This window comes from Pseudochaenichthys georgianus, chromosome 4, assembly GCF_902827115.2.
Source record: "Pseudochaenichthys georgianus chromosome 4, fPseGeo1.2, whole genome shotgun sequence".
Classification (NCBI taxonomy): Eukaryota; Metazoa; Chordata; class Actinopteri; order Perciformes; family Channichthyidae; genus Pseudochaenichthys; species Pseudochaenichthys georgianus.
The window spans coordinates 8423957-8446775 of record NC_047506.1 but is presented as its reverse complement, the minus strand read 5'-3'; the positions used below and the strand labels follow the sequence as shown (position 1 = coordinate 8446775).

The 22819-nt window shown below is 45.1% G+C and overlaps 1 long non-coding RNA gene across 1 annotated transcript in view; it reads left to right on the top strand.

The window, feature by feature from the left end:
• The window catches only part of LOC117445117 (uncharacterized), a 37122-nt gene that overhangs the window by 12731 nt on the left and 1572 nt on the right, over positions 1–22819 (top strand). The window contains exon 3 of the long non-coding RNA XR_004551934.2: positions 9864–11380. This is a non-coding gene — a long non-coding RNA (uncharacterized lncRNA). The remainder of the gene's footprint in view (positions 1–9863; positions 11381–22819) is intronic.

Sequence of the window (22819 nt, the reverse complement as noted above, 5' to 3'; positions counted from 1 at the left end):
TAACATAAATTAAAGTCTATCGCAGAAGGACTTAGAGAAAGATATAGAAAAGAGAATGTGAGAGTGACAAAAATAGGATTTGAAGAACACAAAAAGAGTTTAAAGAAGAAACTAATGATCTCGTGATGTGAAGAAGTCAAATCCTGTTTGAATCTCACTCTTAGAAGAAGAGTGAGATTCAAACAGGATCTGATTTTGATGTTGAGCTTTGTCAGTACAAACATTCATTAGCCCATTTATTTTTGACTTATTCTGCATTGGGGCTACTCACATTATTTCATAAGTCACTTAGATGCAATATTTATCTTTTCCTCCTTAAAGGCCTCTGGCATCTCAATGCACACTGGCTGAAAGGCGAGGTGGCTGCAAAAAAAGGGTTGGTGGTGGCTGTGATGGTGGGGTGCAGCCGGGTGACGAACAGAGCGCAGGAGGGGGGGACGGGGGTCCACTGAAAGGCAGCAGGAGTGAATGGGAAATGGGGACCAATGGAGGGAGGGAGGGGGGCATTAGCGGCGGAGGCAGGTTGGGGGTGGTGGGGGCCTCCATTGGTTTAATGCAACGGCCAAAGCAGCTGTGAAAAGAGGTCTCCCCTTTTTCCCACGCCCAGTGCGACGCAGAAACCCTGCTTCAGCCTGCCAGGGTCAAGTCACATTTCTAATATATACACTGGGCCTGTGGACTCGCACAATGCATACACACAGCTCATTTATTTTATGTATGCACACAGACACTTGTATGCACACAGCGAGTAGACAGCCTCTCAGACAGAGACAGAGGAGGGGGTCGCTGCAGGGAGAGAATTATGACACCGTTGGCACTATTGTTTCGTCCTGCAAATTAATAAGATGTGAGTGACAAAACACTCACACACACAAACACACACTCACACACATACATAGAAATGACCAATGCACCTGCTCGTTTCAAAAAGTTAATTTCTTGGGATTTTTTGTGAAGAAATCTAACAAAAACTGCATACCCAGAAGTCTTTACATTTACATTTTGCAGTTCTTTTAATGTGAGTTTGTCGCAAATACTGCAGCATAATTTCCATATAGACATGAGAGCATCCCAAAGTCCTCCTCCTATGTTAGGACTAATATATCTGTTGGTGTCATCACTGTTAAACCCATAACTGTGTTGTCCACCCACCCTCCCGCCACCGCATCTCAACCCCTTTCTTCTCCTCACACGTTTACATCTCAGCCACCATTTACAAACTATAATCATATTCCAGGGAGGGGGATGTAAACGCTTTGTCCTGCCAGACCCCCACCCAGTCCCCCACCACCACCCCAGTGCCAGATGCCCTGCTGTATTGTGTGGGTGCTGAGGGCAGACAGGCAGGCAGCCCCCTTCCTCTGTCTCTCTCTCTCGCTGCACCATGATGTCACCCTACTTGTCTGTCTGTCTGTCAGGGCCTTGACAGGAACTTGAGTGTGGGAAGGAAAGGTCTTCAGTATGGGAGGGGGGAGGTGGGGGTTGTAGAGGTTCAAGGAGGGGTTGAGGATTGGGAGGGGATTTTTTTGGGGGGGGGGGGTAGAGAGTGTCTGGCCTGAGAGGTCAGCAAGTGGACTTGAGCATGAAGCTTGTGTGTGTGTGTGTGTGTGTGTGTGTGTGTGTGTGTGTGTGTGTGTGTGTGTGTGTGTGTGTGTGTGTGTGTGTGTGTGTGTGTGTGTGTGTGTGTGTGTGTGTGTGTGTGTGTGTGTGGTGGTGTGGTGTGTGTGTGTGTGTGTGTGCGCGTGCGTGCGTGCGTGCGTGTGTGTGTGGTAGGGGGGAATCTCCTAGCAACTCTAAAGAGAAGTGGAATTTAGATGAGTTTTTTGGTCTGTGTCCTCCAATAATTCAGTTGTTCAAACTCCTTGGTAAGCCACACAAGACGTCTGAGGATATAAAGAAGGGGAATCAAAAGCACCTGTGTTTACTATCCTCCATTGTGCACAGACGTAAAGTCATGACTGCTTGAAGCTCATGAAGCCTTACTGATGCAACAGCATAATGCAGGATGTAATATTTCACAAGAGTGGAATTCAGTGCTCTCCTTCATCAAAATTGTAAATTGTAAAATGATGATGAACATTTTTCTTTACACACGGTGGGCAGGGACAATATGAGTTAAAAAAAACCTTGTTTAGCCACATGAAAGAGCTGTTATTACACATAAAAGTGGAATTCAGTGCTCTATTTAACCAAATGCATTCTTAGTGAAGCTAGAGTAAAGCTTCAAAGTGAAGCTATTAATATTTCCTTTGTCTTTACTTTTTTAATGTGGAAGGTGTGGGCCATTTTAGTTCAAACACAGAGGCTCACCCCTGGACTTGTTCCAGAAATGTTCATATATAAATCGTATTTACATTCATTTATTTTGCTCTATTGTACATATAATAGTTCATGTTTATTGTGTGTAGGATAAGAGAGACCAGTGATCCTACATGAAGACTTGTTTTCTTGAATTCGGAAGACTTAATGGGCATAAAGAGAGTAGGTGTCAGACAATAATATTAACAAAGCACTTATATACTAATAAAGGACTGTTTTTGCTCTATGAAACCTGATGTACTTATATGATTCTGTTTTCTTCAAGTTTTTATTTTGTTGGTCGAACGCACTTATTGTACGTCGCTTTGGATAAGAGCGTCAGCTAAATGCAATGTAATGTAATGTAATATATAAATGCCGTTTTCCCAAAAAGTTGAATTACCTCATACATTTTATTTAAATTAGGCCTACATCTACATTTTCTCTGTCATTGAGAACAATGACATATTTTAAAATGCAAATATTGTTAATGTAAAATGTGGACAAAAGATTTCTCCTTCTACTGATAAAGTCCATTTTCACATTATATAACCTTTTGGTAAATATGGGACCATGGTTGTCTTTAGTGTCTGTACATAGCCTACATGATATCGTTCTGTAGCCTACAGTGAAGCTAACACATTTGAGAAACGTAACAACAAAATACATGCACACGTGCATTCCCTGTCATGGTACTCATCCAAATAACTCATGCACTCCAATTTCGGTAATTTTAATGGCCAGGGATTTTTCCGGACTTATGTTGTCATTTCGTGAATTTCCTGAAATGACTCTGACAGCAAAAAAGCGTTGTTTACAGATCACCGGCAAACACAGACTGTACCTTTTTCAACAGGTAAACATTTACTAGGACACAGACACATGCCTTTGTCATTCATCGTCTTTCTATTTGGATCCCTGCCTTTGTATTTCTTCCACCCGATTGCTCTTTCCATCCCTTGCTGTGTCTTTCTCTTTCCCTCTCCCTCTCTCTCTCTCTCTGGCTGTGTAAAGAGGTGATAGTATTGGGAGACAATGGGAAAGACTCACTTAATTAGCTGGACGAGAAGATGCATTGTGGCAATTACTGAGCACAAAGGGAGGGGAAGGTATGGCTGTGCAATGTGCTGCTGTGTGTATTTGCCTTGCTGTTGTAGCCTGGAGTGCTGGCAGGCTTTTATAGGGTAGAGTGAAAGCAGCAACAATGGAAGACAGGATGTACTCCACGCGGAGAGCCATTTCCAGTCCTTTTAGGCTACAAACAGCGACAATAGCTGCTACAGTCTAAATAACGAAAATGCATAAACTGTATTTCCCCTGCAGATGGATAATGGAGCTTAAAATGTACAGGTCTGGTGGCTTTGTGCCTCTCAGCCGTACTTCTTATACTTTTCTGAGGATTTTTACTATAGGACTTGTTACAGCTTTTTAATAAGGTACCCTTTATAGAAATGGCTTTATTTACCTAATTAATATTTGATAGGCGTGCATCTGTTATATTCATTAATCCAAGTAACTATGGTCACTTATGGTGATTATTATTATTTTAGTAATTCATAGTTTAGTCTTTAAATCGAGAAAATATGTAAATCACGTGATCTCAAACCTCTCCCCCAAGATTGTTCAATCATTGCTTAGCAACGTAACTAGCTTTGCATTTCTCCACCTGTTGAAGCGGTATTCCTGGGGCTGTATTACTCGGTAATATGCAGCGTGGAGTGTACCAGAAATGTAAGTTAATGAATTTAATATTGTGTTTCCAGGTTTTTGTTAAAGAATGTGCGGAATTGAAACATTAAAAAGTCAGCCGCGGACAGCATTTCAAACAACTCTCGGAGCTAGCGTTAGCTTAGTTAGCTGCCGCTTCCGCTTGGGAAGGTTAGCTACAGCTAATAGTTCAGTGACATTGATAGTTGACTAGTTGATGATACATTTACGGTCACCGGCTAGAAAGGAGGAACTTGTTTTGGCCTTCTCCATCTGATGTTAATGACACATTGTTTAAAAAAATTAAAAAAAACCTCAAAGATTTGGAGTGGTGAATCTGCAACGTTTATTATCGTTTCCTGCATTTCTGACAGGCCAGACTAAAACTGGATTTACAATAGTAACTTAAATTGATTAACATATTATCAACTGATTCAGCTGTAAATCAGAAAGGGACTGCAGGTAAAAGGAAAAAATTAAATAATTTGGCAAAAATATTGAATAAAGAGGCAAGCAACATTTGTTTAGCCAGGATGTCAACAATCCTCCTCCAGGATGATGCTGCTGACCTCAAGCCAAATGAACTTTTCAAGCTCTTACCTTCTTGAGGAGAGGCAACCGAAACTGTTATTAGTGGCTTTTAAATGATATAAACTCTTAAATTGTTCCTTCAAATAAATTAGCACTTTAACGCTCATGTTTGGCCTACTATGATAACCCACAGTGACTCATTTTCTCTTCCCTTGTCTATTCATACATTCTCTTCATTTCTATTTCTGATTGTCCTATTTCTGTTTACCAAACCGGACATGCTACTTTCTATTTTTGATTGGCGATGAGTGGGCCGCTGCTTGGTGCCACAGCGTGTTGTGTGCGTGTGTGTGTAGAGTTGGATCTGGCAGAGAGCATCTTCCTCTAGTGGAGTGGCCTGATGGGATTTCTTTCATGAAGTCGGATAACATCCAGGCGACCCCCTCTTCCCTTTTTTATAAGAGTTCTTTAACCTTGATAAATTAAGTAAAGGCGGGGAGGGAGTGAGAGAAGGAGGAAAAAGTTGTGGCGCTGTGTTGGAGGAAGGGAAGATAGAGGGAGAGACACCAACTCCCTGGCCGGCTTGCTCTCAGGATCAATAACGTTCGGAGAGCTGCTGAGCACTCCTGTCTGGCAGCTCTACCATAGGGGATGGAAGTAGCGGAGGGAGGGAAAGGGGAGGATAGCAGGGAGGGAAAGCAAGCAAACAAGTGTTGAGAAGGCCTCTCCATCTCCTTCTTGTCACCCTTTTTTGTGAAGAGAGGGAATCGAGGCGGACAGCATAGTAAAGATGGAAGGATGAAGGGATAGAGGAGAGCATAGATGGAGGAGAGTTTAGAGCCGTGCCACCCACCTGCCTGCCTGCCAGGAAAACACACACACACACACACACACACACACACACACACACACACACACACACACACACACACACACACACACACACACACACACACACACACACACACACACACACACACACTCATACTCTGGTATCCTTTTACGGAGCCACAAGGTTACAGAGTGTCGATACAACCGCGCACAGTCCTCCGACAAATGGGATTTGGCATGTTCAATCAACACTGCTGCCATATCCCTGTTGTTAAGTATTGCAGAGCCATATCTGTCTGCAGCGGGCTGAGCTATGCTACCTGGGTCCGCTAACTGTCCCCTAAATATCCTCTATTACAGTCCTCTGTAATAGAATTATCTGTTGCGTTTCTCATTGGATTTGAATAGGTGTGTGTGCTGTGGCATAAATAGGGAACAGAGAGAGGGGTTTCACATGGTGCGCTTGTTATAAGAAAAGGCCTCTTCCACCAGTGCCTTGAGGTCATGGATACCTGAGCTGTCTCTCCCCCCCCCCCCCCCGTTTCTCGCTCCTTTACTCGATTTCCTTGCTCTGAGTTTAAGTCGCTGGTCTCCCTCCTCTGTCCTTTTTCCTGTCCTCTGTTAGACCGGATCCTTTCATCTTCCCTCCCCTAATCCTGTGCTAGAGAAGCCTTCTGTTCACCCCTTCGCCTCCTACCATTATTCTCTTTTCAACTCCATGCCTCTTCTTATTTTAGCGTATCCCTGTGCTCCTTTGCATCGCTTTTTTACCCTCCACTTTCTTTTTTATACCCCCCTATTATCTCCCTTACCTTGATTTCTTCCCAACCTTGCTCTCTGTCTCCTGCTTCACCCTTCCTCCTCCTCTCTTACTTTCCCTTGTCCTTAATTAAGTTAGTGATCAGTTGACTGCCCCTATCATTGGTAGAGAGCAGGTTGGTCCTCCCTTCCCAGGAGGGGGGAACATTGTCTGTGCTGGTTGACCAGTGTAATCCCCCCACCAGGGACAAAAGGCCGTACCCTACCTACCTCAGCCACCCCTGAAGGGCATTAGCTCCCTGACGAGAGCCGTGCCCCTGCTGCCTGACACCCAGCATCTCCCCACTGACTTCTTCCTCCTCTGGCCAGGCAGGTTAAACCCACACTGCTGAGAGTCAATGCAGATGACTAGGAAAAAAGGAACACGTTTTAATGTTTGGTTTGTTTGGCATGTTGCTCTAAGCCAGATTCACCACCAGTTTATCAGACATTAAGATGTAGGCCTGTATACGTTATTGGGGTCCCTTGATTTGTATTTCAAACACCCCGTAATCATCACTCATAAAAAGGCACACAGAAGTAAATCTGTCGTATTAGGATCAGGAATTCCTGCTCTAATCCTCCTCACAACCCCACAATCTTTTTTCTCTTTTTATACACACACATGAACAGCAAAACACTAGGCACGGTTGCTATGGCAACGGTTGGTCAGAGTTTACCAGAGGGGAAACAAACAAAGTACTGTTCATGAAAGCAGGTTGTGCAGTGCAGAAGGAGCAGTGATACTCTTGAGTGTGTGTGTGTCTAGTGAGTGATGAGATACATGCATACTTCACCCTTATATATTTCTGCCCTTTATATCCATACCTTACTGCTACTAATATATATGCTACTATATAGGCCTATCTGCTAGTATTCAGTGGGAGGTAGAGGCTCAGTGACTGCAGCTTCCAAAGCCATTTGATGATATGTCTATAACAGTGGCGAACCGTGTCTATCACAACTGGACCTTCTGTAGACACACACACCCCCCGCCGCCGCCGCCGCGGAATTATAATGTCCGTCTTTTCACTGAATTGTCGTCTTGAAAAGGGTATTCGCAACAATTCCGTAACAACTTCATCTTCACCTGTTGCACTTGTCATTTCAACGTTAAAAACAATAAAACGGCATGAATTGCTTCGTCGCATTCATCTAGATCCTCTGTCTCGAGCCAGTTAACTAGCGGGCCTTCTAGAGTACCCTGGTACCGAGGGAAACTCTGAAAGAATACGTGTATCAATATATGATTATCAATATATGATTGGTTGATCAAACTGTCAGTCCAAATGTACGCTCTCATTCAGTGCAACGGCCAGGGCATTCTATCAAGGATGTAGAATACCTTGGTTGAAGGATATTCTACCCAGAGACCCAGAACAAGATCTGATTGGTTGCTTTCTTTTCTAACACAAAACCACTGAAATGCGTAGTGCATGGTCCGAGAAGGACAAACAAATCAACGTAACACTGTAATATTACAGATCAACAACAGAGATACTATTCTCATTTATTCATTTTACATACATTTTATTTATATAATTAAATCGATTTTTTGTTTGTTTTATCCGAGTGTTCCAGGGTATTCTCTGAATACCTTGAAGGCCCTGACAGTTCGCCACTGGTCTATAAGCCCACGTATCAAACTTTCCTTTTCTGTATACATTTGTGCTTCTTCAACTGATGCAAAGTTTCATTCCCAATTATTTTTGTGATTAATCACGGACATTTTTTTCCTGTAACATCAGAAAAATGTCTAGAAATGGCCCTCACATATTTATAAAGACCAGGGTGACGTCAACATGTGGTTTATACAACCAAATTGCAGACAAAAACATATAGAATTTGTTATAATGTTAAACTAGCAGATCTCAATGGATGCACATTAATTCAGATACCAATGTTGCCACTATATTTGTATTGCTGATATTTGTCTGCCTCATGTCTTAGACTGGTGATTCAACTCTCTCAGTTTCATGCAACTCCTGGCCTCTCCTCTCCTCTGGAAAAGTAGGCCTCGTGGTGTTTGCATGTCATCTCATCCGAGGCACAAACAGCCACCTCCACAGTTCTCATTTTCTCCACTCCTCTCCACTCTCCCTCTTTGAACATAATGCGTCCAGGCTCCGAGGCAGCATACAAACCTGCTGTGTTTTTTACCATAAAAATGCCACCATGCCTTCCTCGCTACATCTGTGTCCCCACCCCCTGTAATGCCTCTTTAGCCCTGCACTCGGCTGCTTGGGTTATATTTATTGCGCAGTCCCTTTTACTTCTAGTTTTGTCCTTTTTATTTGTCCTCGTGCCATGGGGCTAAACACCCCTAACGCCACCACTCCGTCCTCCCCTCCCTCTCTGCCCTCAGTTCCCTCTGCCCCTCACTCCTCAAGCACTGACGAATAGACAAACGTACTGTTCTCTCTTTCTTTGCCTTTCACCTCTCGAACCTCCCTCCATCCATCCTGCTGGACGGGTACAATGCGGGCGCTCTATCCTGCGGCAGGGAGAATGCAGCCCTGAACTAACAATATCACCAAGGCTGCCTGAATGCTGCCGAGTCCCATTGTGCTCTGTCAGAGGGGAGTTAACACCCATGTCTGAGCCCAATGAATAGTATTATTGTGTCTAAGACATGCACCGCACCCCCGGTCCCAATCCATGTCCCCCTAACTCAACTTGCCCCCCCTCTCCCAAACTTGGTTCTCTTGTCCAAGCAGTGTAACCCCCCCCCCCCCCATGCACCCCCTTTGCTTTTTCCTTAACAGACAGCGCTAACTCCCAAAGCCTTGCTGGCCCACCCGCTCTAAACCTTTACTTCTCTATTCCCCTGGCAGTCGGCCCGTGGGTTTAAGTCTGTTTTTCTGTCCTGCAGAGGAGGTGGAGAGAGGTGGACAGAAGGGCTGTCACAGCTCTGTGGTGGCTGTGGCCAGGATATTTCAGAGATTGTGTGGTTGGTGCGGCGCGGAGCAATGTGGGGTGTTGGGGGTTGAATTTGGCCACGGCTCTTTCCCTGTTGATGAACACAATGGGACCATGACTCCTCAAAGAAATGTCCCCCCAACTGCTATTATCATAAGAAGAGGGTTGCTGACCCCATTTGAATAATTCTAGATGATACAAAAGCTGAGATGTTTTCTTTGACAACGTTTCGTTAGAGCACCACCGGTCATGGCCAAAACATTTCCATTCCTTCACACTCACTATGGCGCAAAGAGAGGGGAGTCTTTAAAACAAGCCTGTCAGTTTAAATGTGGCTTTTTGTTTTTTATAACTAAGGGCAAATAAATGTACATCTCAGTGGGCTTGTGCGGCCAAGGAGGAGCAAATGAGGGAGGTTGTTGAAGAGAAACTTTTCCTGTAAATATTTCTAATGTATTCGATTGATGCGGTGGTGATTTTTATAATGGGCCCACTCTTGCTATATTTTGCTATCTGCAGCACATCAGAATCTAATAGCTGAGAGTACCTTTGGCAGGCAGCATCTCTCTGCCTGACACACTTAACTCTCAGGCCTCCAATCCCCGCAGTTTCTGCTCTGTGAGGTTAGCGGGTTCACATTACCGGCTGAGAGAGGATGCCAGAATCCTCACCCCCGACTTCTCGCTGATCAAAGACCAGGATTGACATTCAGAGTGTGTAAAATGCTGAAAGTTAACACTAACTTGTTTTTTTCTCTGTCTCTGGTTGTTTGTGTACAGAAGGAAGAAGAAGAGGAGGAGGAGGCAGTGGAGGAGGAACAAGAGAAGCAGAGTGGGTGGAAGGATGGAAGGATAGAAGCAGTTCGAGGAGGTGGTTGGAAGCGGCTGAACCCAGAGCAGGTGAACACAGCTGTGGATCGCCATGGGCTCTCTGGCTGCCCTCTTCCTGTGGCCCCGGCACTGCATACAAGGGTCCTGTGGAGCCGGCAGGGGCCAGCCAACACTGCGGCAGAGTGGGCAGGCTAGGCCAGGCAAGCCAGGAGAGAGGCAGGTGAGGCGGGTGAGTCGAGCTCTCATCCCCGCCGGCAAGGAGCCTCCACGGCAGAGCGGAGCAGCAGAAATCAATACAGAGGAGAGAGGCTAGCAGAGGTTGCCCAGCACCGCCTGCAGGCCCCGGAGCCCAGGGACCAACCAGCACCACCGCTCACAGCTCCTCTCTCCATCTCTCTTTCTATCTTCCTCCAACAGTCCCAGCATAAGCCAGGGCCAGGGCCCTCACCGCCCCACACGCAGTGTGCGTGTCAGTAGGTGCACATTTGTGTGTAAAATAGAGAGAAAAAGGCAGAGGGAAGAGGCAGAGAGAGAGAGTCTTTGTGTGTGGTTCAGCCGGAGGGGTTTTTGCTGCGTCCAACACCACTTGATAAAACTTTGTCAGAGAGACACTGAGACAGCGAGGGAGGGAGTGAAAACAGAAGAAGAATAAGACAGGACGTTGAAGGTCGCTTTTCTTCCCTCTTATTACCCATTCCACCTGAACTGTTTGATAAGGATCCATTGGAGACGGTACACACGACGTTTCTGCTCAGTCCAACTTCCAAGCACGTAGCGCACAATATTCCTAAGATCTCATGAGCCAGGATAAAAGAACAATTTGAACTTTTTCTCTCATCCCCTGTATCAGACATAACCTGTCTTTTCACCTTAGATTTTCTTACCCTCACTACAGCAGCTCCCATCAGAGGATATGGCAATGCAGTATTGATCTATAAGGTGGAAGAGAGGAAGGTGGGCCCAGGCTTTCATACCTCTCTGTCTCTCTGCCTCTCTCTCTCTGTCTCTCTGTGGAAATAGCACCTGAAGTCCACTTACTGCTGTGCAGCAGGGATCCCATGGCAGCACAAGTGAATGGCTGCTAATTGAATGAGAGATGAAAAGGACAGTAGTTGTAACTGCTCCGTGTCCCCCTCCTACTACCAGGTTTTTCATCTGACTTTTTTACCCTTCACAGAGACTCGCCCCTCAGACGTTTTAGCAAAATTGGTGGTGACTAAAGAAAATTGGCAAAATCTTCAGGAATGAAAATACTTGGCTGCAGCGTAGAGGTGAAAGCTTTGAGTAAAAATTAAGTTTGTCATGCACTGGCAGAAACATCCGGCTGAAAAAAAGTTTGGAGAGGTCAAGCAGCAAAACATACTGTTCTGTACATATCCGTGGAGCTGGAAGGACATTACGGGACAGATGAGCAGCTTTGCCAGAAGGAACACTTGAAGAGGTTGGAACAGGATTCATACTTGTTGGTGAGTACAATGTCTTAATTTAATTGCTTGTAGTGTGTTTAACAACACCACAGATGTGATTTTACATATTGAACTAATCAAGGAGATCATAAATAACCTCCCCCTTGTAACAGTACTATGATAGCATACCATCTCTTCTCGGAGTGTGTTTTTAAAGTGAACACAGACACATAATGTTGCAGTTGATCTCCTCAGTCGGTTCTCAGCAGGAGCCCTTGGCTGTGATCATACTGTCACTGACTGTTGGAGGAGTGTGTTGTTGTTCCCTGTACCAGGGAGCCTGCCAATCTCCTGGCACACAGAGAGAGACTGGCGCCTCTCCACGCATCAGCCTGGCAGCGCCCCGTGCTTACAAAATGGCCGATTCTTGTTTGCCAGCTGTCTCCTCAGCCAAGATGGCGCTCGGTCGCTTTTTTATGCCCGCTGTTTGCCATCTGCCCTCTAATTGTTAACGGCTATGCAAATATCATGTAATTGCATTTGCATGTGCTTGGTACTTAACCCCTCCCACTCGATTGTAAATAATAGCGCTATCGTAAAAAGGAAAAAAGGATACACAATCCTGCGCGGCTGCTGATTGAATACACAGCAGGAACAATTAGCAAATGAATGTCGCCTGTCGCTGCCCTCCTCTTTACTGTTCTCTAAGCTCACCTTATGCAAATCACTGATGCCGTGCTTTTGATGCTAGCTGAAAAATGGAGCGTCACCCTGTCTTTCTCTCTGCAACTCATTCGGAGACGCTCGTGTGTCTTCTCATTGTGTCACATGTGACATCTGTGGTTGGCTGCATTACCAGGGTACCCTGCCTCCTGTGACAGGCGAAGCCCACACTGTAAAGGAGAGCAGGGGCGAGGGAGAGGCATAACATAATGACCTCATTAGCATGCTCTGCACTCCCCGATATAGGCCCTGGTGCGCTGCTGCGCCGTGGGACCCACCGGTGTACGCCCTTCTCACAGCACTCAGCATGCAACATTGTGTTCTCCCCACACAATGCAGCGCTTCATACAGGCTTTATTACGCCTTGTCAAAGCGCAGGGGGATCAGGGGTATCAGTGCAGAAGCAGCAGGATACGGGCTGTGTACGTGGAGCAGGAGATGTATTGGTTCTTTATGGTCAATGTGGTGTTAGCTGTGCTGATGAATCCTCTTTTGTTGCTGTTGTGCTTTGACATGTGTGTTTATGTTTGGGTGTGTGTGTGTGTGTGTTTCTGATGTCTATAGTTTGTGAAATTGTCCGTTACATTGTGATCTCCCGTGGCATTCGTGGTCGTTTTCACCTGTCAGTGCTAATTATTTGAGGGAGTGAATTGTCCGTGTCCTGGATATAGGCTCATCCACTCTGAAAACCTGCTGTATGCCTTGTGTTTTTAGTCTGTAGTGTAGCCTAACGTCACAGGGAGTGTGATGCACACACACACATGCTCGCTCGAGAGAAGAGCCCATGACAAAAAGCTAATATTTTTAAATATTTGCCTATGGTACATCAATTTACATGCAGGCGTTTTGTCCTTGAAAGCCTTGGGGGGGATTTGGAAAATAAATTATCTTTTTAAGTTGTGTGGTAACCGCTGCTGTCATTTAGCAATCCACAAAAGGCTGGTTCACCCCTGTTATCTTCTTCTCTATCAGACTCGGGCAGTTTTAATCAAGCTTCTCTGTCTAATCAGCCCGTAGTGACACTGATGAGGCTGAGGTGGGGAGCAGGTTAGTGTCGAGTGCCCACGCTTACTGTAGTTAGTATAAGTAAGAAAGAGTTAGATTTGTAGATCAACAAGAAAAAGACGGTGAACAAAAATAAATAAAATCTGCAGAATTGACAATTTAACAAGTGTGTTTAACATGCATTATTTGGAATGTGGAAGTCGGTATGGTCACTAGATAGTTTTTTTTCTTGATGTAGGGAGGACACAGTCTTTCCAAGAATAAAGAGTAGTTTGTCTTCATGGGGGATTAACTAGTTGGAGCCCTTATAATTTTTATTTGAATTGAAATGTGGACCATATGTTTTTTAGAGCGTATGCTAGTCGGCCATCCTAACTGTTCCATCCCCACTAATGTACACATACCGTATGAACACAGAAGCACACACACACGCATGCTAATCCATATCATACGTGTATGAATGTATCCATTCACTCTTACTCTCAGGAAGAAAAGGACATGCACCCCAACACCATCTCCTGCAGAAATCTTTTATGCTAATAACCTCTATAGCCATGTGTGTTACTACGCGGCTGCAATTATGCATACTTCAACACAAAGAGAACCGGCAGGATGGCACAGTAGTCTTTAGGTGGACGCACTGCATGAATATCCAAAGACCTTCAACAGAAACACCACATATAGGATTCTTTCACATGCCTCCTGTTTCCCCTAGGATGGAGTCATAGCAGCGGTGCTAAGGCACGTGGAATGTTTTAGTGTGTGCGCGTGCGAAGTGCGCCCCGCCAATTTGTTCCTATGTGTCTGCCAGCACAAGAAAGGCTCTTGAGGCCTAGTACCAGGGCCGGTTCTAGCCAATTTGCTGCCCTAGGCGAGATTTTAGGCGAGATTTTATATATAAAGAATAAATGAAAAATCTCTACAAAAGAACACTACAAAAACAGAGACTTATTGACATAGGTAATATACGTCAAAATGGCTTCAAATGTATTCAGTATTGTATGAACATTTTTTTTTTTAACATTTTAAAGTAAAATGCTTCAATCTGGTGCACTTTGAGCACACACTTACTAGAGACCTGATCTAGGGGGTACAACTCTAAAACACCCATATGAAAAAGATCAGTTTACATTTTAATAATCAAATAAGTATGTGAACATAACCAATAACCTACCATAGCCAATAACAAATAAATGTAACTTATTTTATTTTTGTTGTTCATTTATATCTTATTTTACCAGTTAACATTTATAAATGTATGCATATTTTTGTATCTCACCAACTTTAAATGATATTATTTTTGGTTTACTGTCCTATAGTATACATTGGAATGATTTCAAACCTATTTTTATTTATCCTAATAATTATAAAGGAGTGCCTTGGAAATATTACATCATTTGTAAACACATATTTGTTAACTATCTAAACACTCAGAGAGTCCTTTACCTCACTGAGCCTCTCAGTCTGACAGGAGAGCTCTCCTCCACCCTGGTTGTAGAAAACATCTACTTCTTATATCCATTAGCGCAGCTAGCACCAGATTCTAATAACAACATCGCCGGTACCGGTGCGCCCTCTCTCTCTCTCTCCCTCGCTCCCACGCTCGCACTTTGGCTGTGAGCTGCGGGCGCCTGATAAGCCAACATCCCCCACTTTCATCACTTACAGCGTCTATGTCAAAAATCGGCCCTGCCAGTACATACAGTGGCAATGTCTCAAGATTTAGCACCTGCGCCGCCGCTATTTGTATATAGGGGAAACACTGCTCCTATGCTTACCATTTTTTACTTACACATAGTTTTCTGTCTAAATTATGAATATTACTAAAAGAACAGAAACAACCCTTTGTTAGAGATACAATGTTATTATAAAATGATTGTAACTTTATATACATCATTCGGTTAGAGTGAAATATATACGATCTCCCAACATAGGATACACATTTGGAAATGGCCTTAACCCTTGGACCGTTTTACCAAATGATCCAAACCCGGCCTTTAAGCGTGTATTCACGTCCTCTCCGTGGAGCAGCATGGAAGTGGATTGTTCATTTGTTCATTTGCAGCTTTCCTCATTCAGACTGCCCACTGTTGCTTTTTATTTGCTTAGGTATTGATTAAATGTGTTCCACCCACTGAAGTAATAGTTGCTGAAAGCATTTACAGCCATCACTCAATTCATCTTGGCCAGATCCAAGTCTTTCTTTCTTTAGACAAATAAGTGATCACTTTCTTCCTCCAAGCACTTGATCACTTAAATGAAAAGAAGACATTTGAATAGCTGTGTTTATATCTTTCTAAATATAGCACAAAGGGTAAACTCTCTAATTTGCATATTTTCCTTATTGGACGTTATCATCGCAGTAACCTTTTGTTATATGGATGTAATGCCTCGATTAACATTTTATGTAGAAGCTTCCAAATAATCAGAACAGTATTTTTAATCCACATTTGTCTTTCTTTAAATGCTTATACTGTATATTTAAATATCTGTAATATACACTATATAATTAACAATGCTACTTATTTTGCATTGAATTTAAGTCGTAACATTTTCCCATTATTTATAACACATTAAGTATTAAGACGTACACTCTGTCCAAAAGAGTCAATTTGTTAAAAAGATTGCCTCTGACCAATATTTATTTGAAACACAGCATATTTTCGAGCTTCTGTTTGTAATGACAATCGTTTTATTTTTCAAGACTTACTTGGCACATCAAAATAAATACAATTCATTGAAACTAAGCCAAATTCCCTATGTGAAACTTTCCTCTATACGAAGTGAATCCTGAGTCAAGTGTTGCTGCTGTTTCCTCAACACTGCTACACTGAGCCCCAAGTCTGATTATAGACTCAGGGAAAAACAGTCAGACATTTATCCAAGTCACTGATTATGTCATTTCAACAGGCTGCAAACACTCAGACGGCCGAGACAGCTCTGAGGGGAGAATTATGAAGCCGTAGTGGAATGGAGGCTGTATGAAAAGGAAATGAAAATGGAGTAGTGCTGTATATTTGATTAAACTGCCTGCTCGCCTGCAAAAGGCCACGCTGCTGTAGCACAGGCCTGAAATTTGGCCGTAATGAAAATGTGAAGGTGGAGGGGTTTGAACTCCCTCAATTGACGTGTATGAGCTCACACACACACACACACTCGCACACACTTACACATACATTATACGGCGTATTTATGTGCTCAGGCTGTATGGTTTATACGAGTGAACCATTTAGAGGGACTGCAGATGCAATTTGAGGCTTAAAGCAGCGAGGAATAATATTGTGCGGAATCAAAGAAAAGCCTCCCGAATTGAAAATAAAACATTGGGATTAATGTTTGGCAGATAATTCAGACAAACCACAGAAAATCCTGGGATTGTTGTTGCCCTTAGAAACAGACAGAAAAGGACCATGGCGGCCATATCAATATTAAATTGCACCATTCAGATGCAGGGACAGCATCCCAGTCATCAAGCGTGGGAACGGGCTAAATGATTAGGGGATGAGGGGGCTGTGCGGCGGAGGAGATGCGGTTAGTTCATGGCTAGACGCCCCAGCTGCACTGACTTCCATTCAGAAACGGGTTAGGAGGGACCTCAGGGGTCAAGGTCAGGGGTGTGGGGGGTATCAGTGCTGCGTATAGTGTGTGTGTGTGTGGTTCATCTGCCGTTCATCCCCGGCTGGTTGGCTGACTATCGGTAAGCTGCCTCCGTGTTTGCTTATTTTATAAGCTGCTTCTTATTGCTTTGCTTCAGGGACAACTTGAGCAGAGAAGCAGGGGAACCCACCCCCCTTCTGTCAGCCTCTGGCCAGTCTCCAGCCGGCCCGGAGCCAAATCCAGCCAGAAATCAGTCCTGCAGCCCCCCCCCCGTCAACCCCCTGGTCAAACAACCCCCAGTCAAACCCAGTCAGACACTTTGACAGCCCCCCTGTCTGTCTCAGTCTGCTGCCTCTTGTAATTTAACATGTCTGCTCTGGGTTCATCGTATGTGAACACCACAATCAGATATCTATGTCAGCCATTAAATTGACCTGTTTTAAAGGATTTTGTTGGATCCATAAAGAAATCATTTTAACTCATCACATTTTAAAATTCAGATAGATTTCTGATCTAATATATTTTACTGAATCTTACCCCGGGCTATTTGCTTATATTATATATTGCCTTGCCGTATGTTCCATTTCCTTGATGAAGCTGCCCATCAATAGCAATCCTCTTTATTGGTGAAATGCAGCTCGCCACTGTATCATTGCCATTTCATTAAATCATCTGAGAGGCTAGTGCGTGAGCTTGCGGCACGTTACGCCTCTTTGAAATAAACAGTGGAAGCCCTTTAGGAACCGCGGAATGCAGCGCATGAGGAAGGGGATGAAGAAACGGGGGATGTGGGAAAGAGAGGACGGAGAAAGGGGAGAGGAGACGCAAGGTAACCCACCCTGCGGTAGCCTGCCTCCATTCTTCATCGGGGACTCATGCTTCATTAGACTGTCTGAAAGAAAGACCTGCTTTCCCTCATCACCTCAATAGACCAGTCCCCGTTCTCTTCCATAGCCCGAAGGGTTCTCCTATAAAAACCCACCTCCCTCCCTGTTTTCCTTCTCATTTCTGCCTCCGTCTTCTAATCGTCTCAACTGGCGCTGAAATCAAGCTTAGTAACGGCAGTTTTGTGAGCCCCTCTGGTCTGCCCCCCCACCCCCGACCCCCCATCATCCTCCGATCCCCACCAGCTCCCCTTCTCTGCTCATTCACTCACCTTGGTCCGACACACCACCCACCCACTGCTTAAATCCCTATCAGCATGTCAAGTAAATGTCTGCCCAGCTGGGGTTGACACACACACGCACACACACACACGCACGCACACGCACACACACACACACACACACACACACACACACACACACACACACACACACACACACACACACACACACATTGAAATATAAATGCACTGCACACACAATCTTTTGCTTGCTTCTGGGGTTTAGCCTTCCTCCCTGCTGACCCTTTTCACCCGTGTTTTGCTCTCTTCCCCTTCTCGCCGCCTCTCTTCCCCCCTCTGCCTCTCCTCAGGCACTGATCTGACAGGATGGTTTGGCCAGCTGACTATATCTGCAAGAGGTTTATCACAGGGCTCTACCGCGCTCCACTGTTGCCTGCCTGTTTTTATTTTCAAAATTAAAGTGCTGCTTCCAAAAGCCGCTCAGTACCTGAGGCCACGCTCACCTTTATGTCCCATCTATTTGATTAAAAGGTTACTGGAATCCTATCCTCTAAATGTGTTACAGTACAATCTGGTCAGTTTATCTCCTAATAAAATCTGGAGCCGGAATATCTCTGCTGTGTTACGGAAACAGGTCTCATATCTGCAGTATTTTGAAGCTACTCTACAGAACATCCTTGCAGGATTTATTTTTCCCAGAGGGAAGCGAAATAATTCACCCAGAAACATTCTTCAATGTTTCCCTATACTACATTTTATAAGATAAATTGTAGATATCCCCAGATATCCTTGCATATGTTGGCACCATCTACGTGCATCAGTTATACCACATCTTGCGTGATTACATTGTGATGAGATATTTAGAGCGCTGGTGAAGAGCTTTGTCTTTGTGTCTCGTGAGTGTTGGCACATTTGTCCGCAATTGTGTTTATTTTAGCATCTCAGTTAAGGCGATGTGATTACCTTGTTCATCATAAAGGCCACAAACTTAATCTTGATCAAATCTCCAACCAGTCTTAATCTCATGGGCTGTGACAATTATTTGTGTTTATTTTGCTCTTAGTGCTACTTCCTATCCTCTGTATTATTCTGCGTACATCTCTGGTTCCTGCACGGCTGATGTCATTACCATGAAGGGGGACAGGGGCTGCCAGCATCTCCCCAGTTTCTTCCCAGAATAAAGTGACCATTTCCCGCTTTACTCCCCCCTCCCCTCCCTCCGCTCCACATTTCAATCATTACTCTGATTTTTGGGGACAATGATGAGCACGGTGCATTCTCAGCAGTTGCCTCTGTCAACGTGGCACAATCTTTATATAAATGTATTCAGATGCTTTCTCAGCTGCGCGGATCATCATCTCTGCCGGGTGGAGGCTGTTCAGTCACATGTTCTCCTGTAGCAGGCTGAGAAACGTGCAACACGCCTGATGGAGCTCATGGCGAGGTGGAGCCCTGCCAATGTGCATGAGAAACCCCTATTATACCCAATGTTTATATTGGGGCTGTGATTTACAAATGTGCGTTTTCTTGCCTTTAGACATGTGCACCCCTCTCTGCTTTTTCATCAGGCGCGCAGCAGACGGCAATAGAAATGCGAGGATGGGGTCCTTGCTGCATGTGCACGGCAAGATGGGGAGGGGAGTGAGAGAGCAAGAAGGTGTGTGTGTGTGTGTGTGTGTGTGTGTGTGTGTGTGTGTGTGTGTGTGTGTGTGTGTGTGTGTGTGTGTGTGTGTGTGTGTGTGTGTGTGTGTGTGTGTGTGTGTGTGTGTGTGTGTGTGTGTGTGTGTGTGTGTGTGTGTGTGTGTGTGTGTGTGTGTGTTCTTCTATGGAGCCCAGTGCTCGGCACATATTAAGATATTTCCTGAGCGCGATGACACAATTATGCACACACACACACACACACACACACACACACACACACACACATAGACCTACACACACAGATGATATGGCTGTGCTCCTCAGCTCTGGTTCATCTCTTATGTTCTGAACTTGACTCTGAACAAGTTCATTGTTATTCATTTCTCTGTCGTCCTGAGCGCCCTGTGAGACCGACTAAGTCTCCAGCGCAGGTTTCCCAGCCAGGAGTGTGTTTGTCACGCATACACAGTCCCACACAAAGCTATTGTTCCAGCAGCAGGATGCTGTAGTCCTCTGGGTAAACGTGTTCTGACAGTACCAGAGGACACGGTGAGACGGTGCAGTTTGTCAATGACCTGGTTCTGCTGCATCCGCTGCTGCAAAGTTCACTTCTCAGGTGATGCAGTGCAGTGGGAGCAGGTGTTCAGAGTCCTCTGCATCGGAGTATATGTTCATGTCTTGGCGAGGCATTAAGGGTCAATTTGAACTAGTAAAATATAATTTCTAAATGTGGCTGTTAATTCTTTAATCTGTTTACTTGATTTCTGGTGCTTGCTTGTATCACGTTTTTTCTTTCATTTTGCTTAAACAGCTTCTTTTCTCCACTTATTCTGTTTCCTTTCACTGTCTCCTTTCTCCTTTCTTGTTTCCCTTTTTTTTTTTACTTTTTCCGTCTGGCGCAAGAAAATCAGGGGCTGCAGTTTGCTTAGCTGAGTCCATAAAGAGGCGTTTTAGAAAGCTGTGTTAACAGATCAACAAAGCTTTAAATGTGCCCCCCTCTGTGAGGGGATGGTTCCCATAGGGATGTGGCGTGGCGCTCCATTGGTAGGCCTCTATACGGCCTCTCATTCAGCCCGACGCTCAGTCACGGCCACTTATGGTAGGAGGGAAAATCACACAATTCAGCCCGGGCCTGATCCAATGACATGTTTTTTTAATGAGGTGGCTCTATGTCTTTGTTTGGGCTCCAAATTCAAGTCCAGACCCGAGCAGGTCCTGCTGAATAAGATGCAAGGCCATGGCCAGGCACAACTTACAAAGAAAGCACAGTGCGAGGCTTCTGTGGAGCTCCTGAGAAGCGCTTTGCTCGGCACGGTTCCTTACTAAAACAGTGCTGCTAGCAAGCATGTCGATTCAGAGCACATACCAGAGTTTCATTTATCATTGCTTATGACAGGTTTGCCATAGTTTTGTGCATTGTCATCTATATAAATCTTGTTTATAAGATTCGTGGTGAAAGGTGTGAATGTGCAAAGGGACAAACTCAAAACTTGTTTATTATTAACACAATAAAGCGAGGGTCAGAAGACGCGCCTGTTTCTAGCCGGCTTAGTTATTTTTTACAGGGTCATACACAGAGAGAGATTTCTTTCCATTTCATTTTCACCGGCCTGTGTCTTTTTCAGAGAAAGCCACACCATACATCACACATATATGTGCAGGTGTCATACGGTGTGTGTACATCTGCGAGCGTGCCAGGCGCTCATTGGCTTGTATGTTCAGGGGTGAGGACTGTCATTAAACTGTCTGCCTGCATCAACACACTCAACCATCAACCTGCCTGGCTGTCCTTTCCGCCTCTCAGTGGACACACACACACACACACACACACACACACACACACACACACACACACACACACACACACACACACACACACACACACACACACACACACCAGGTTAAGAATGACTGGTGGTACCGTAATGCAGGATGGACTTGGTTTTAATAAGCAATCCCTAGTGATGTGCAAACAAATATAATAACAACAATAAACTAAATAATCGAAATCTTGATAATAAGGTATAGAAAAGATGATGTCTAATGTCACCAAAGGCCGATATTAGGCAAACACCACAGTCCACTCCTGTGTCCTGCCTTGATGCTGAAGTACTCTCACGGCCTCTCACACAACAAACCCATCACAGAGTCCTCGTCTGATGTCGTCCGACTCTGCTCCTCGCTCACGTTCAGGCAGGCTGTGGTAATGGGGAATTAGTATGCAGAGAAGCAGACGGACAGCTCTGTGGATCTAATAGGTGGCCAGACTGGAGAAGAAGACTAGAGCGGGGGGGGGGGGGGGGGGGGGGGAGTTAAGCATGGCCTCTCTTCTCCTCCCGTCCTCCCTCTCCCCTTCACCGCCTCGTTCCCCATGCCCTGTCCCGAACCTTAATGGGACGCAGACGGACAGCCTTGCCTGAATTGAGCAGAGAGAGCAGCATCCCCCCCCCCCCCAGTGTTGTCTCTCTAAAAAGAAACAGGGAGACTTCCCCCATCCCCCCTCCCCTCCCCTCCCCCATGCGCTCACACAGCTAGCACCCATAGCTGCTCCCCTTGGTTCTCAGGGCTATTGAGGGGGTCCCAGACACCCTCCACTCCTCAGCCTAACTCTGCATAAATTAGGCACGTCTCCCTGGTGTCTCGTCAGCCGGTCGGGGCACCCCCGGCCCCGGGTCCGCCGTCTCCCAATCTGCTGCTCCTTCTCCCCTCATGCTGTCACCTTCTGTCTCCCTCCTCCTCCCCCATCTACTGTATTCTATCAACCCTCCACTTATTCCAACCTGACGTCCTCAAGCTAACGGAGCTCCTTTCTTTACATCTCACACCCATTCCTCCAAAATATCTTCCTTCTCTTGTTCATCAATCCTCCACTTCCTCTTCTTAATTTGACCCTCTAGACTCACTCTCTCCCACTTTACCTGCTTTATATTCTCCACCTTTCATCTCGATCTATCTCTACTTTCCTTATCCTTCCAGCAAAGTGTTACTCAGATCAGCCAAGCTCTCTCCTCTCTTCTCCTTTACAGCCAGGATATTGTTTACATCTGTCTTTCTAATCACTGGCAGAGCCTCTCTAGACCTCACAGATGTTGCAATAATACCGGGGATTAGCAGGCTTAACACTGGGGCTTATTTGGGGAGTTTTCCCGATGGCCCGGCAGTGAAGCCCGTCAGCTTCTCTGAATTTGACCTTTTTTCTTCCTGCAGTCTCGCTTCTCTTTGATTTGCGTTTTTTTTTATACAAGCGTCTGGCATGCTGATGTTGCTTTCTCAGGTTTGGTGCTCTGGTCTCTCTTCCTGCTCTCGCTGCATCCGTGCTGAGGGTAAATGCAATTAGCAGCTTGACATATGAAAGGGAGATTTAGCAACAAACAAAGCTCTTGTTAGCTGCTCTTTCACCCGGTGCA